We start from the raw sequence: 16,609 nt of genomic DNA on the forward strand, positions 1-16,609 counted from the left end.
CAATTGATAGTCCTGCATTGAGTTGAGCCTAGCCCAAGCACGGCGTACCTAATAGAGTTTAACACTTGTATTAGGAATATCGAATCTCAGAAATCTGGGCTAGGCACTAAGAATGAAATGGTTATGGTTAAAAAAACAGAACCGCAGCGTCCACGGTCGTCTTTCCCCATTCAAGTTCCTAAACAGGTACATGCCTTCTTTTTCAATCACTGTTCATGCTGAAGTTGGTAATGGCGCCCGCGTTCTCTTTTAGACCGATCGGTGGCTGCATGGGCAGTGTTTTGCAGATCTTGCTCCTCGACTTTTTGCTGCAATCCCAAAGAAACCAGTGAAGCAGCGTACGGTTCAGGAGGCCTTCACTAATCGTGCTTGGGTGTCTGATATCCAGGGAGCACTTACAGTGGGTGTAATTGTGGAATATCTCCATCTTTGGGACCTCCTCAATGATCTCGAGCTCCAGCCCGAGGTAGAGGATTCATACGTTTGGCGTCTACACTCTGGAGGACAGTACTCCGCGAAATCTGTTTATGAGGGTTTTTTCGTGGGATCTACGCATTTAGGACTATGGGAGAGAATATGGAAAACTTGGGCGCCGGCTAAATGCCGGTTTTTCCTTTGGCTAGTAGCGCATAATCGCTGCTGGACAGCAGACCGCCTTGCAAAACGCAGACTGCCCCGTCCTGAGAAGTGTCCTCATTGTGATCAGGAAAATGAATCAATTAACCATCTACTGGTCGGGTGTGTCTTTGCACGGCAGTTTTGGTTCTTGGTCTCTAAGTTTTATCCCCACAGCCAAGTGATACCTCCTTTGTTATATGGTGGAAAAAGGTAGATGAAGCAGCCAGCGGCTTAATCAAGGATGGGGTTAATTCACTATAATTCTTGGTGCTTGGACACTATGGAATCATCGGAATCACTGTGTTTGATGGAGCAGCACCTAATCTTGTTGGTACATTGATGACTTTTGGTGAAGAAAGGCGTCTCTGGGTGATGGCAGGGGCTCGAGGATTATCCCTCTTGACTGCCCCCTCCCTGGAGATTAGGGTTACACTAGTAGAAGGTTGGATTTTTCTTTTATCCGAGGCACGAATGTAAAAAAAATTATGGTGGGTGTGTGGTGTGAGTTGTAAACAGGGCTCTTGCCCAACTTTCTTCTTCTTAATACAATGAAGCGTAGCTCTCCTGCATTTTCGATAAAAAAAAAGTTTAACAATTGTTTCAGCAAAGAATAGTTGACAGCAGAGCTGTGCTCATTCACATGTCACCTACATCTTTTCTTTAGGTCGTTCAATTTTCCAGTCACAAAACAACATCAGATAGTGTGAATCTGCACTTTTTGAGAAACAGTACAATACGTTTTGAGAAACAGTATTAGACGACAAAAGATAGCATGTAGTAGCTGCTGTTTATAAAATCTAATAAAAAAGAAAATATCCCAATGAATTATTGGGCTGCACACAGAGAGTTCAGCAAAATCTCAACGATTTTTTTGTACACCAAATAAATACAGTGGATTTATGTGTTGGCAGAAAGTGGGGAAAGTTGTTTGTAAACACTGACACCAGATTGAAAGAAGGGCAGCAGTACACTGACAAGTATTTTTCAATATTTAACATTACTCTGGAGTGTGGTCAGCACTAAAAAAAATTGATTCATCCAGATTTGAAGTTATAGGTCATTCTGTGAGTTTCTGACAAGGATTAAATAAAGAAATAATTAGCGAAAATTCTGGGAGGCAGGCAACAACCATCCGGTATTTCGGTGTGGTCTCATATACCACCAGCATCAAATCAAAATCTTAGGTAGTAACTAGCTAACCTGAAGACATCATGCCATACACACAAAGTAAACAAATACTTTTGCATAAAATGAGTTTACCAGGAGAAAGACGGTGCAATGCAATATACCCATATTGAAGAATAGTTGGATCAAGCAAATATCGAACACTGCCAGATAATGCAAGAAGCAAGGCATAATAACAAATTTCAAGCTTCATAGAACGTGTACCATCCAATTTAACAATTAAAGTTCAACAACAAAATATTAAGTATGCCTTACCTTGAACATGTATAGCATGAATTATGTCTGAAATAAGTATAGAACTAGAATTGCCACATGAAGAAAAATGTCTTGTCCAGTTGATTTACTGAACGAGGAATAACAGGGATATCCAATTCCTATAATGCTTATGTTCTTGCAGCAGCAGGAACGGTAGACAAACACATGCTACAGTTGTGCAGCATTAACAGCCAACAATAATCCAAATATTTCAGAAGTAACCACAATGCACTATGCTTTAAGATACTGACAATACAAGGCAATTTAATCCTGCGTCATCCTTAACACATTTTGCATAATCCACAATTTGTAAATTGTAATATGGAGAGCATCACAGCATTCGGTTTGAATCTCAAAGCAAGAACCATTAACTAGAACAACTACCAGCTTGATATCCATAAATCAACATTCGTACAATCAGTTAATTCAGTAGGCTTGCACTCAATATTATAGTCATCAGCAACAAAGCTTGGAAATGTGTACAAATTCTATAGGCAAAACAAGCCTATTTATTAGTCGTGGTAAAACACTGGACAACACAAAAACCAGTAACATATACACCGATCTCGCATTTGACTGAAAAAAAATACACCAATCTCGCATTTGACTGAAAAAAAAATGTACACTAAGGTTAACCAGTTCTCCAGGACAAAACAAAAAACAGTAACATATATACACCAATGTCGCGTTTGACTGAAAAACCAAATTTGTGCACTAGGGAAAGGTTAACGAATTTTTCAGGATGCCTTGCCCGAAAACAGACAGCATGATTCAGCTAGCTTCCCAACAAGAATAAAACTAGAATTGCAACACTGCTTCACGAAAATGTTGCAACTAACAAGGATATACAGGAATCTGATTCCCACAATGCATATTCTTACATTTTGCAAGAAAGGTATATAAGCCCTTTGCAGTAATATAGAATTAACAGCCACACTAATTAAAATCGTTCAGAAATAACAACAATACCCTGTATTATGAAATACTAAACAATACAGCATCAATTCAATTCTTCACCATCCACAAAGCATTTAAGGCAACATGGTTTTAGATATATGGAGGCATCAAAGAACTCAGTTTGAGTCTCAAAGCACCATTAATTTAACATTCTCAATACGATTTTGACATATATATCCATAAATCAACAATAGCACCATTACAACAACAACAACAAAAAACAAAGCCTTTAAGTCCCAAACAAGTTGGGGTAGGCTAGAGTTGAAACCCAACAGAAGCAATCAAGGTTCAGGCACGTGAATAGCTGTCTTCCAAGCACTCCTATCTAAGGCTAAGTCTTTGGATATATTCCATCCTTTCAAGTCTCCTTTTATTGCCTCTACCCAAGTCAACTTCGGTCTTCCTCTGCCTCTCTTCACGTTACTATCCTGACTTAGGATTCCACTACGCACCGGTGCATCTGGAGGTCTCCGTTGCACATGTCCAAACCATCTCAACCGGTGTTGGATAAGCTTTTCTTCAATTGGCGCTACCCCTAATCTCTCACGTATATCATCGTTCCAAACTCGATCCCTTCTTGTATGACCGCAAATCCAACGCAACATACGCATTTCCACGGCACTTAGCTATTGAATATGTCGTCTTTTCGTAGACCAACATTCTGCACCATACAACATAGCAGGTCTAATCGCCGTCCTATAAAACTTGCCTTTTAGCTTCTGTGGTACCCTTTTGTCACATAGGACACCAGACGCTTGCCGCCACTTCATCCACCCTGCTTTGATTCTATGGCTAACATCTTCATCAACATCCCCGTCCCTCTGTAGCATTGATCCTAAATATCGAAAGGTATCCTTCCTAGGCACTACTTGACCTTCCAAACTAACATCTTCCTCCTCCCGAGTAGTAGTGCCGAAGTCACATCTCATATACTCAGTTTTAGTTCTACTAAGTCTAAAACCTTTGGACTCCAAAGTCTCCCGCCATAACTCCAGTTTCTGATTCACTCCTGTCCGGCTTTCATCAACTAGCACTACATCGTTCGCGAAAAGCATACACCAAGGGATGTCCCCTTGTATGTCCCTTGTGACCTCATCCATCACTAAAGCAAACAAATAACGGCTCAAAGCTGACCCTTGATGTAGTCCTATCCTAATCGGAAAGTCATCCGTGTCTCCATCACTTGTTCGAACTCTAGTCACAACATTGCTGTACATGTCCTTAATGAGCCCGACGTACTTCGTTGGGACTTTATGTTTGTCCAACGCCCACCACATAACATTCCTTGGTATTTTATCATAAGCCTTCTCCAAGTCAATAAAAACCATGTATAGGTCCTCCTTCTTCTCCCTATACCGCTCCATAACTTGTCTTATTAAGAAAATGGCTTCCATGGTTGACCTTCCGGGCATGAAACCAAATTGGTTCATAGAGACCCGCGTTATTGCTCTCAAGCGATGCTCGATAACTCTCTCCTATAGCTTCATAGTATGGCTCATCAACTTAATTCCTCGGTAATTTGTACAACTTTGAATATCCCCTTTATTCTTGTAGATCGGTACCAATATACTTCTCCTCCACTCATCAGGCATCTTGTTCGATCGAAAAATATGGTTGAACAGCTTGGTTAACCATATTACAGCTATGTCCCCGAGGCATCTCCACACCTCGATTGGGATACCATCCGGTCCCATCGTCTTACCTCCTTTCATCCTTTTCAACGCCTCTCTGACCTCAGATTCTTGGATTCTCCGCACAAAGCGCCTATTGGTGTCATCAAAAGAGTCATCCAACTGAAAGGTTGTGTCCATATTCTCACCATTGAACAATTTGTCAAAATACTCTTGCCATCGATGTCGGATCTCATCCTCCTTTACCAAGAGATGCTCCATTTCATCCTTAATGCACTTAACTTGGTTGAAGTCCCGTGTCTTTCTCTCATGAACCCTAGCCATCCTATAAATGTCCTTCTCTCCTTCCTTCGTACTCAAATGTTGGTAAAGATCCTCATACGCTCTACCCTTTGCCACACTTACAGCTCGCTTTGTAGTCTTCTTTGCCACCTTATACTTCTCTATGTTGTCTACACTCCTGTCATGGTACAAGCGTCTATAGCATTCTTTCTTCTCCTTAATAGCCCTTTGGACTTCCTCGTTCCACCACCAAGTATCTTTAGCCTCACGTCCCCTTCCTTTGGTTACTCCACACACCTCTGAGGCTACCTTCCGAATGTTGGTTGCCATCTTGTCCCACATATTGTTTATGTCGTCTTCTTCCTTCCAAGAGCCCCCTTTGATAACCTTTTCCCTAAATACCTCTGACGTCTCCCCTTTCAGTTTCCACCACTTTGTTCTTTCAATCTTAGCTTGTTTATCCCTACGGGCACGCATCTGAAAACGAAAATCTGCCACCAAAAGCTTATGTTGAGAAACAACACACTCCCCTGGTATCACCTTGCAATCCAAGCATGCTCGTTTGTCCTTTCTTCTTGCGAGGACAAAGTCAATCTGACTACAGTGTTGTCCGCTACTGAAGGTCACTAGATGAGATTCTCTCTTTCTAAAGAAAGTGTTGGCTATCATCAGGTCAAAAGCTACCGCGAAGTCTAGAGCTTCCTCCCCCTCCTGATTCCTACTACCATACCCAAAACCTCCATGAACTGCCTCGAAACCTGCACTTGTAGTACCTACATGCCCATTAAGATCTTCTCCTATAAAAAGCTTCTCATTACTAGGTATAGCTCTAACCAGGCCATCTAAGTCTTCCCAGAACTGTCTCTTAGCACTCTCGTCGAGGCCTACTTAGGGGGCATACGCACTAATTACGTTCAAGACCATATCACCAACGACAAGCTTGACTAAGATAATCCTATCTCCTTGCCTTCTCACTCCCACCACACCATTCTTGAGGCTCTTATCAATCAAAACTCCTACTCCATTTCTATTCGCGACTGTCCCTGTATACCAAAGCTTGAAACCTGTATTGTCCACCTCCTTCGCCTTCTGACCCTTTCATTTAGTCTCTTGAACGCATAATATATTTACACGCCTCCTAGTCGCGGCATGCACAAAGCATTTAAGGTAAACATGATTAGATATATAGAAGCATCAAAGCACTTGGTTTGCGTCTAAAGAACCATTAACTCAACCATTCTCAATATGATTTTGATACATGTTCATAAATAAACATTAGCACCATTAGCTAATTCAGGACAGAGATTGCACTCGAGTAATGTAGTCAATCAACAGCAATAAAGCTTGGAAATTTGTACAGATTCAATACCAGTACCTTATAACTAACCTAATTATTACTACTAGCCTGAAATCGCTAGATTGAAACCTACTAATTCTGCTAAGCACTGAGGTTTATAAAGCCAGATCAGCCACGTATCTCTCGAGAACTTGATTCCCAGCGACGACTGCACCGGCCATGAGTCCTCCTCCGACGCAACCAATGACCGCGGAGCGTGAACCGGCCACCGCCCGATAGAGCAAGCCAGCCCCCAGCCCCGGCGACGGTGTTCTTCCAGTCGTCGGCGCCGCGGAGCCCTGCCGCGCCACTCTCAACCCCCGCGAAGAGCAGGCCGATGATGCCGAGCCAGTTCCCGTACGCGCGGCCGACGGCGCCACACTGGGTGAGCGCGCGGCTGGCGCGGAGCTTGGCGGACTCGCCGCGCTGGGACTCCGCCGCGGCGCGGCGCAGCCCGACGGCCGCTCCCGACGCGCAGCCGGCGAGGTAGCCGCAGCCGGTGTACAAGGTGAGGTTCTCGTCCCAGGTGCGGCCCTTGCGCCGCTCCTCGTGGAACAGCAGCTCCGGCGAGGTCGGCAGGTCGTAGAGCGCGCGGGGCGAGAGGACGCTGAGGCCCTCCGTCTGGTACGGCGTGTAGATGCGGCGGGGGTCGCCTCCCGACCGGTGCTCGTCGCCGTAGGGGGGCTGGTCGGAGGTGTCGGCCATGTCGACGAGGGGCGGTGGGTCGGGTGGGGGTCTAGGGTTCTGCAGCGCCGCGCCGCGCGGCGGTGATCAGGCTTTCACGAACGCGGACGGTGGACCCTTCGGAAGTGCGGTAGGAAACCTGGTACCTACCGTTTGCTTTTTTTTTTGGTTTTTTTTTTTTTTGGGAAAGGTGCCGTTACAATTCTTGAAGATTGGAAATATACCATTACAATTCGTCTAATCGTAAACGTGTCATTATAATTTTACGATACTTTAAAATACGCCATCGTATACGCCCGACGAACGCTTGGGCCCGCTTGCAGGCATCCGTGGCATACGGTCGACCGTATCCGTTTGTCGCCCGTCTTCATCTAAACGGCGCGGTGAACGCCACCGTCTCCACCTCTCTCTCACTCTCACTTTCCCTGTCTCTCTCCCCGAGCAAGAACCCTAGGCTGTGGTGGCGGCGGCAATTTCGGCAGTGGTGACGGCGACGATCCCGACGGTGGCGCAGCAGGCCAAGGAGACGGTGCAAGGGGGCCAGTCGAAGGAAAGCAATGGAGTAGCATGCGCGTCAATGGCGGATGCGCCCCCGCACGGGTCGCCGATGGTGGACGGCGATGAAAGATACTTTTTCTCTCCTTGCTGAGCACAGAGATGAGTAGATTAGGCCTCGATTTATGTATTGTCACTGGAGATGTGCACATTTTGATGTGATTTGGTTGATGCTAGGGTTCCACTATTTTCCCTAGAGATTAAAGTGGAAGCATTCTGTACGATAGACTCTTTGGGTAGGAAAGCTTACACAAAGGGCTCTGTGATTAAGTGGGATGTGGAGATAGGCTCGTTTTCATTTGAGTTACTGATGACCAGCTTATGCAATGCTGTCAAATGGTCTCGTACTCAGTGCCCAACTGCTTGGTACTATGACAAAAGGGTGTGTGAAGATGTCAGACTAGAAAACCAGTTCTATATGAATGACATATTTGAGATGTATAAGGACCAGATGCGTTGTCAGATTGTTGTAAGAGTGTTTGATCAATCTGTTGCCTCTGTTGATCAGTTTGATGCATTAGAACCTTTATGTGTGATTCCTTCCGACATTAGCAATGCAATCCCTACTGACAGTAATATTAACTAGCCATCATCTAAGGCAGATGATGCACCAAAGGTTCCCATGGAGGCTGAAGTTAAGCCTGAACTTGAGCCTAACAGGGAGCCCGATATGTTTGATAATGATGAAGAGTATGTGGGTTATGATGATGAGGGAATGTATATGCCAATACCACCAACACAGCCACATAGCAGTTCACAACCTCATAGTAATTCACCTCCACATGTTTCTCATGATGCTGTTAATGATGATGCTCATGCTTTTCCTACTGAGACAGAGGTCAATGATGCAGACCCTAAAGCGATCCATGTGATCCATGACCCAGAGCACCCCAAGATTGAGAAGGGGGAGTTATTTCCTGATATTGTTTCATTCAGGAAAGCTATCAGGCATTACGCTGTGACTAAAGGCTTTGAGTTAGCTGGTATCAAAACAGACCCAACAAGGTATATTGCAAGGTGCAAGGCTGAGCGATGTCCTTGGCGCATACATGCATCTAGGCTACATGATAAAAAGACAATACATGTAACTGACCATGCACTAGTTCATTTGTGCATTTCTATTTGCTTGACCTGACTTGTTTTCTATGTGCAGATCAAAGTACTTCTATCAGATCACGACTGTCCAACTACAAAACTGGTAGTAGGAAAGATGGCATCACAGGATTGGTGTGCAGACAGATTAGGAGATTGGCTCAAGAAAAACCCAACAAAACGTGCAAAGGATTGCAAGGAGAAGTTGGAAGATGATTATGGCATCAAGCTAAAGTATTCAAAGGCTTGGTTAGGTATGAAGTTAGCAATAGATCAAATCCATGGTAGATATGAGGAAAGTTTTCAGTTGCTATTCAATTGGGCTGCTTAGATTGAACAGGTCTCTCCTGGTAGCCTAATAGAGATAGAGCTTGATAAGATTGGTAAAAAGCAAAGATTTAGGAGAATGTTTGCTGCTCTTAAGCCTTGTGTGGATGGTTTTCTGGCTAGATGCAGACCATTTGTGGGTATAGATGCATCTAGTCTGCATGGTAAGTACAGAGGTCAGCTAGCTTTAGCAACCAGTGTAGATGGACATAACTGGTTATATCATATAGCTTATGGCATTTTTGACTCAGAAACTGAAGATAGCTGGAAGTGGTTCTTGCAACAACTTTCCAGAGCAATTAGTGATGTACCAAATCTTGTAATTTGTTCAGATGCATGCAAAGGCCTAGAGAAAGCAGTAGGTGCAGTGTTTCCAAATGCTGAGAATAGGGAATGCATGAGACATTTGTACCAAAACTTTTTGAAGCACTATTCTAGTGATGTAATCACAGACCACCTATATCCTGCTGCTAGAAGCTACACTGAAGGCCTATTCAAGTTCCACATGCACAAGATTGCTGAGTTTGCTCCTCAAAGTATAGAGTATCTTCAGACTCACCACAGCAGGATATGGTATAGGTGTGGGTTGTCATAAAATAGCAAGTGTGATTATTTGACCAACAATGTGTCAGAAAGCTTCAATGCATAGGTGAAGCACCTCAAAGGTTTATTTGTACATGAGCTGGTAGATAGAATTAGAGAGCTAATAATGGAGAAGTGATATTTGAGGAAGAAGATTGCTAGGCAGTGGGAGGATGAAATCCTACCAGGTGTGATAAAGGATCTTAACCTGATCAACAATCATCTCAAAGTGGTCAAGGTCAAAGTCAGTGACGATGACATTACTGAAGTGACTCTCTTGGATGACTGGAATAATCAGAAGAGGCACACTGTGGACCTACAGAACCGTAATTGTTCTTGCAAGGAATGGCAGGTGACTGGAAAGCCCTGCAAGCATGCTTTGGCCTGGATACTTTCAAATAGAGGGATAAGGATTCAGGATTATGTACACGGCTACTATTCTGTTGCTAGATTTAAGGCAGCCTACCAAGACAGGGTTGAGCCTATCCTAGACAGGTCACAGTGGCCTATTGTCGACCTTGGCTTCAAAGTGTACCCTTCATTACTGGGCAGAGGTGCAGGCAGACCAAGGGTTGTCAGAATTAGAGGGAGTTTGGAGAAGAGGGCCACTCAAAAGAAGGTCAGGTGCAAGAGATGTGGTGGTTTTGGGCACTTTCCCAAGACCTGCAAGTTCCCAGAACTAGGGGAGGATGGAGAAATAGGACAAGGGTCTTCAAAAAGGTATTCAAACTACTTGTGTGTTGCCATTTTGCTCCAAATTATCTTTTCCTATTACCAATCTACTCCTGTGATTCCACTGCAGGAAGAGAACAACTGAAGATGTTGTTGGACCTTCCCAGGTGAAGAAGAAGAAGACTCAGAAGAAGACTAATCCTAAGAAGAAGAAGAAGACACCTATAAAAAAAAAGCTACAGAAGGCAACAGCTGCACCACCACCAACTGTTGTTAGCAGCATTAGGCAGCTGGTCTTTGTTGCTCCACAAGCAAGTGGTACTAAGTAGCCACAATCTGCAATGCTTGATGGACAACATGGGACATCTTTTGTGAACTATATAGCCATTTTATGATCATTCTGTAATGATTATGAACTACTAATATGTAATGTGGCACTTCTGTTGCTTAGCTAGTAAACTCTACTATGTATTGAGGCATTTGAACTTGCCAACTTTCTAAGTTGCTGCTGTTACTATACTGCGTATGGATATTTAGTGCCAACTTGGTTATGAAATGATGTTTGAACTCTATTGTATTTTTACTACTGTCATGTGGCTGTGGTCTGTGTGCTTTGATCTACTTTACTCCGAATGTTGCTAGCCCTTGTTCTCCTCATCCAAAATCAAGACAAGATGATGCTGTAATTCTTACATAATTTCATAAAAAACATAGCACAATGCTGATCAATTTCATTACAGTCACTTCATCATCTGGGCAACAACTACACCTATCAGTACACCAACAAGGACACCTACTACAACAGATACATCTAACACAATCTGCATTTTCTTATTACCCATGTCCTGTGTTGCATTACTAACTGGACTAGAAACAACAGAATGCATGTCTCCAATTTGCGCTTTTAGTTTCCAAATGTCTTGAACAACAATGTCCAGTGTTTGCCTCATCTCACGGAGCTGTTGCTTGAAATCACCAATACCATCCCCAACTTGATGACGAAGGGGCAATTGGACCTGCATCTGCTGCTCCTTTTGTTGATTCAGAAACCAGGCCTCGTACTGCTCCTCCGAACGGATCCAGCCACAAGTTGTTGGATCACCCTGCGCACCCTAAATCAGTCAAATAGAAACCAAACAATAAAGATTCAATTAACACAACAAAGCCTACCTTTATGTTGTTCGGGCACTTGACAAATGGGACATCCTTCGAGCGCTCTTGCTTGCTCACGATTCTGATTAGCGGAACATGGCATTCGTGACAGTCTAGTAGGGAGTACTGCATCCTTCGAGTGCCAGCAGCAGTGGAGCTCGAGCTCATCCTTGCCTGCGGTCGAGTCGCCCCCTTGCGCCGTCGCCTTGGCCTGCTACGTCGCCGTCGGGTGGTCCCGTCGCCGCCGCCGAAGTCGCCGCCGGGAGCGCACCCTAGGGTTCTTGGCCGAGGAAAGAGACAGGGAGCACGCGAGAGAGAGAGGGGTTGAGACGGCGATGTTCATAGCGCCGTTTACATGAAGACGGCCGACGGACGAATACGGCCCGCCGTATGCCACGCGGACCTGCAAGCGGGCCCAAGTGTTCGTCAGGCGTACACAATGGCAGATTTCGAAGTATCGCAAAATTATAATGGCACATTTGCGATTAGACGAATTGTAATGGTATATTTCCAATCTTCGAGAACTGTAATGGCACCTTTCAAAAAAAAAAACCTTTTTTTAGGGGATCCCGTTTGCTGATACGGACCAATATGCTTTTTGTTGGGCCGTGCTTGTACCAACATGCTGTTACTTGTTAGCGTTTCTGGCCCAATGGGCTTTCAGGCTTGCCAAGTTCTCTACAAGATGGTTTTATCTGGCAACATTGAAAAAGAGATGTTGCTCAAAAAAAATTAAAAAGAGATGGTTTTATCTGGCATCGCCATCAGTCAGTGAATGAAAAAGAGAAGAGAAACCCCTCCCTTCCATTCCTGGTGTAGGTGATTTTCGAGAAAAAAAGGAAAAGGGAACATATAAAAAAATTTTGAAGAAAAAGGGAACATATAATTGGAGGTCAACACCTATTCGAGAAAGAAAGCCTGGTGTGTGTAGGTGTAGCATCCACCATCCAGATTCCAGTTATCACTTCGTTTTATAATAGACTAGTAGGAGTACTTATATACTTATTCTGTCTATAAAAGAATGTAAATATCGTTTTTCAAGTTAAACAGTTTACATTTTGATTGAAGTTATATATAAAAAAGTAATAGCATTCTTGATACAAAATAAGTATCATTAGATTAGTTATACAATATATTTTCATAATAAATTTATTTGGAGACATAAATGTTAATACTATTTACTATGAACTTGGTTAAATTTAAGCTAATTTGACTAACCCCGTAATTATATTCTTTTATGAAAAGAGGGAGTATATAGTAGTATCAAAAAGAAGAAAAAAAAGCCTACAGAAGACTACCACCCCACATGCGTTGTACACCCCTGCCGGCTAAGACAGGTCAACAACAAGAGCATTTTAGGGCATAGAGTAGGGCAGCCATTGGACCATACTAACCACGACGAGTAGTCCTTTTGGTGCTTGGGATTCTGGATATCGGTACGAATTGTTTTGTAATCGTGGTTAGTACAACTGGCAGGTGACGACTGCCCTCGCCGTTCACAAGGGGGGTGTTTAGTTCCCCCGATTTCCAGAATTTGGCACTATGCAAAAAGAAGATTCCCCGTCACATCAAACTTGCGGTACATGCATGGAGTACTAAATGTTGACGAAATCAAAAACTAATTGCACAGTTTGGTTGTACTTTACGAGACGAACGTTTTGAGCCTAATTAGTCAACGTTTGGACAATTATTACCAAATATAAACGAAATGCTACAGTAGCTACTGTGGCTACAGTAAACCTGACGGCGCCGATTCCGCGCTGAACTAAACGAGGGCAAGGATGGATTAAAAACCGGTCACGAATAGTGCTTTTGGTGGTTGGGATTCTGTGGTACGAATTGTTTTGTAATCGTGGTTAGTATGGTCCTCACCAAAAGTGGCAACGATTTCCACCGAGAGCCATTGGCCATGCATCACGGCCACCAGCTCCATGCCGTATCAGCAAGAACCCTACTCGCTGGCGTCGTCTGACTCTGCGTACCGGCCGGTTCACATCCGCACGTGAAGAGGAGCAGTTCATTCGGGTCAACGGGAAGATCGGGTGACTGAAGCGCATCCCGGCCGCGTGAATTTCTATTCCCAAAGGCCAGGATCAGATTGGCCAGAAGACCCAGCGGATAAACGCAACGATGTGTGCAGGCTTCCGTCCTCACATCATCACAGCTACTCTCTACTCTAATTAATGATGGTGTGGTATGTAACATTAGTATAAAGCATATGGGCGTTTGTCCCAGCCAGGATTCTTTGCTGATTTCCTGCCCAGGTGGTTGCGTGGCACTCGTACGTCCAGTGAGCAAGAATTGCATTTCCTCTTTTTTATTGCTCAATGCTCATCATGCTGTCATGCTGTCATCGGCAGTTGGGCACTGAGCTAGCAAGAATTGATCGAAGCAGGGTTTTGAGTACATGTATGAAATCAAGCAGCAATTGGTCGTCCACTCGTCCCAAGGACCACCATCCCAATTCCCATCCTTGTGGACATTGGTACATTGCTATCTGAATCTGGCCATTGCTCATGTCTGCATGCACTACCTACGTCCCCGTGAGCAAGGTAGCGGAGCGGCAAGAGATCTGTCCCTTCACATAAGGAACGCCAGTTGGTAGCTCCAGAGTCCAGAGGAAGCACAGAATAGCGATGGCAGTTGGTGTTTAGGTATATATGAACGCTGAATGTGAAATCGATCAGCTCATGTGGACCTCTCATGAGAGTACCGACCCACTTAATTACCACATCGCCCATTGCCATTAGGGAAAAAAAGAAAAGAAATCTTCTCACAAATATCAGCTGTTGGTGGGATGTCAAAGGATGATGAGGCCATGCAGGCAGTCAGGCAGACGACTTCCAAAAGTTGTTCCCATCAGGTCAAGGAACATAAATAAACGGGCGCTAAAACTAAAACATTTCCCCTAAGATTATGTGCTGATTCACTAGAGTCCTTTTAAATTAGCAGCCTTAAGATTTATAGAACTCTATAAAGGCACACGCCTACATCCGTAGCTGGAGTGAAGGGCTACCACCCGAGCCCAAATGCAGCTAGTAGTAGCCTAGTACCGCAGAGGGATAGAATAAGCAACGCAGCAGAAGAAAATTGGAGGCTGGGGATCACAAGCGTAGTGACCAGCAATCCAATTGGTCCCCGGATCGTTGTTATGTTTTGGCAGATCCAGGAGCTAACTGTAGTTTGCCGGTAGTAGAAAGGAAAGGGTGCGGAGCGATACGTGGTTCACCCTGGCGCCACCCCTCGCTATTAAATAGCCATGCCATGGCTGCTTTGGCATCAGCAGAGAAAACAGTTTCAGAGGTCTACGGCGGCCGGCCGGGAGGATGATGCAAGAGGAAGACGACGACATGGCGTGGTATTGTTCCGGCTCATGTCCTTCTTGCTTCGAGTCTGTCGTTGGACTTGGACTGGATGCGAGCCGAACCAATATCACTCATGTATTCTTCATTCTGAAAAAAAGATCCAGAGAGGTTGTTATAGGCTTGGTAAGAGTTCTGATCATGCTGAATGGTTCTTAATTTGAAGCCAGTAGAACAAGGTTAGGCTGTTCTTTCTGATATTTTGGGGCCTTTCCGAAACCATAGCAGAGAATCTGCATGATCTGTGTTTATTCGACCTCTGTCTAGTAAGTTCAACTCAACGACTGATCCCATAGTGGAGCCATAATACTTCATCAAGCTAAGCTAGCATTGCTTGTAAACTAGGATTTCTAGCAGTACTACAACAGTTATTCTCATATTTATCCATCTACACTCAAAAAGGTATTGCTGTATAAATATGCTTGTTGATTATCCGAAGCCGACCAAACTTGCTTCATTCTAAAGGTCTGTGTCGGGCATGTTGGCTTGAACTACTTTTCAGCCGAGTCAGCCTATTTCAGCTTATTCTCCCCCACAGAACACTATTGAATCAGCTGAAACCAGCCGGCTTATATACCAACCGAACACTATTCATGCATGCTCACTGCTAGCTAGCTCATCTTTTCTTCAGGGAAAATAGCCTGAAAACGTTGCTGTTTATGATAAAAGTGTTATACCATATATGTTATGTGAATCCGGTAATTATGATAGCAGAGCTATTAACATTGATTCATAACATTACATATTACATCCATTTTCAAGCCACCAATTTCTTCAGTCATATTGTTTCGCTTACATGATAGCAGCATTTTTTTCCTTTCTATCTCGAGTTCCCGACCACACAAGCCATCATAGCGATATTCTGTAAGCATCCCTGTCGTATCAAAGACGTCCATATGTGTCATCATGTTATTTGATTCCCCAAGAAGAGATAAGTTTCCAGAATCCACCAGTGGTGTGCGCTAGATTATATGCTGTTTATAGCTATAGGTACATGATGCTGTACTATCAGCTACATGATCAGATCTAAAGATTGGGAAGAAAGTTGTTAAAGTCCAAATCAGTTTTGTACGAGTACCATACAAGCAATCTAGTGTTGTACCTGCTCTGGAATCAATTCATTGCGTGGTCCCATGTAGCTTTGGTTGCTGTTTCAGCACAAGTAATAAGGGGGTGTTTGGTTTCCCCTCGCTAAACTTTATTAGCTAAACCATGGACTAAACTTTAGTTATTGGGTGTTTGGTTTGGGTGACTAAAAGAGGTCTTTTAGTCCCTTTTAGTTAAGGTGTTTGGCTCTAAAGTGACTAAATGAGACTAAAATGTGAGGTTTAGCCCCATTTAGTCCCATTTAGCAACATCCTGGTAATTAGTTGGTTAAAGCCTCTTTTAGTCCCATTTAGTCATAGTGTTTGGATAAAAAATGACTAAATGGGACTAGATTTACCAACTAAACTTTAGCAAGGGCAACCAAACACCCCTTAACAAACTATAAAATTAAGAAGACACACACATATATTCCCTGCTTACTTCGATATGCAGATTCAAAATTACAGACAGATCCAGAGAGGACATTTGTGCACTTTTGCTAGCTTTATATAGCTTAGTCAAAACTAAACATACATAATACATCTGACGCCAAGCTAACTTTCTCCAGCTGTAGCTGGAAACCATAACTAAACTTCCCTGTGATCCAATTACACATTGTGAAGCTGCTGCATGGGATGCCGTTTTGGAGCCTAGCTAGTGTCTGTCAAAGCCCCGTGCTGTACATTGGCAACTTGCCAGTGTACTAGTAGTGTTTTTATATATAGAGCTGGACGAATCTGGGAGAGAAGAAAACGGATTCCATTCGATGGCAGGTTTGTGCATGTGCGGTGCACCCCTGAGCTTCGTCGCGCGTCACAGCGGCTTGTTCATCC

General features: G+C 43.9%; 2 pseudogenes; one reads left to right on the plus strand and one right to left on the minus strand.

Moving 5' to 3' along the window:
• Positions 1–6,153: 6,153 nt before the first annotated feature.
• LOC136498368 (mitochondrial import inner membrane translocase subunit TIM23-2-like) lies at positions 6,154–7,084 on the minus strand (annotated as a pseudogene).
• Positions 7,085–8,389: 1,305 nt separating this feature from the next.
• On the plus strand, positions 8,390–10,505 carry LOC136496016 (uncharacterized; annotated as a pseudogene).
• Positions 10,506–16,609: the final 6,104 nt, after the last annotated feature.

This window comes from Miscanthus floridulus, chromosome 12 (genome assembly GCF_019320115.1).
Source record: "Miscanthus floridulus cultivar M001 chromosome 12, ASM1932011v1, whole genome shotgun sequence".
Classification (NCBI taxonomy): domain Eukaryota; kingdom Viridiplantae; phylum Streptophyta; class Magnoliopsida; order Poales; family Poaceae; genus Miscanthus; species Miscanthus floridulus.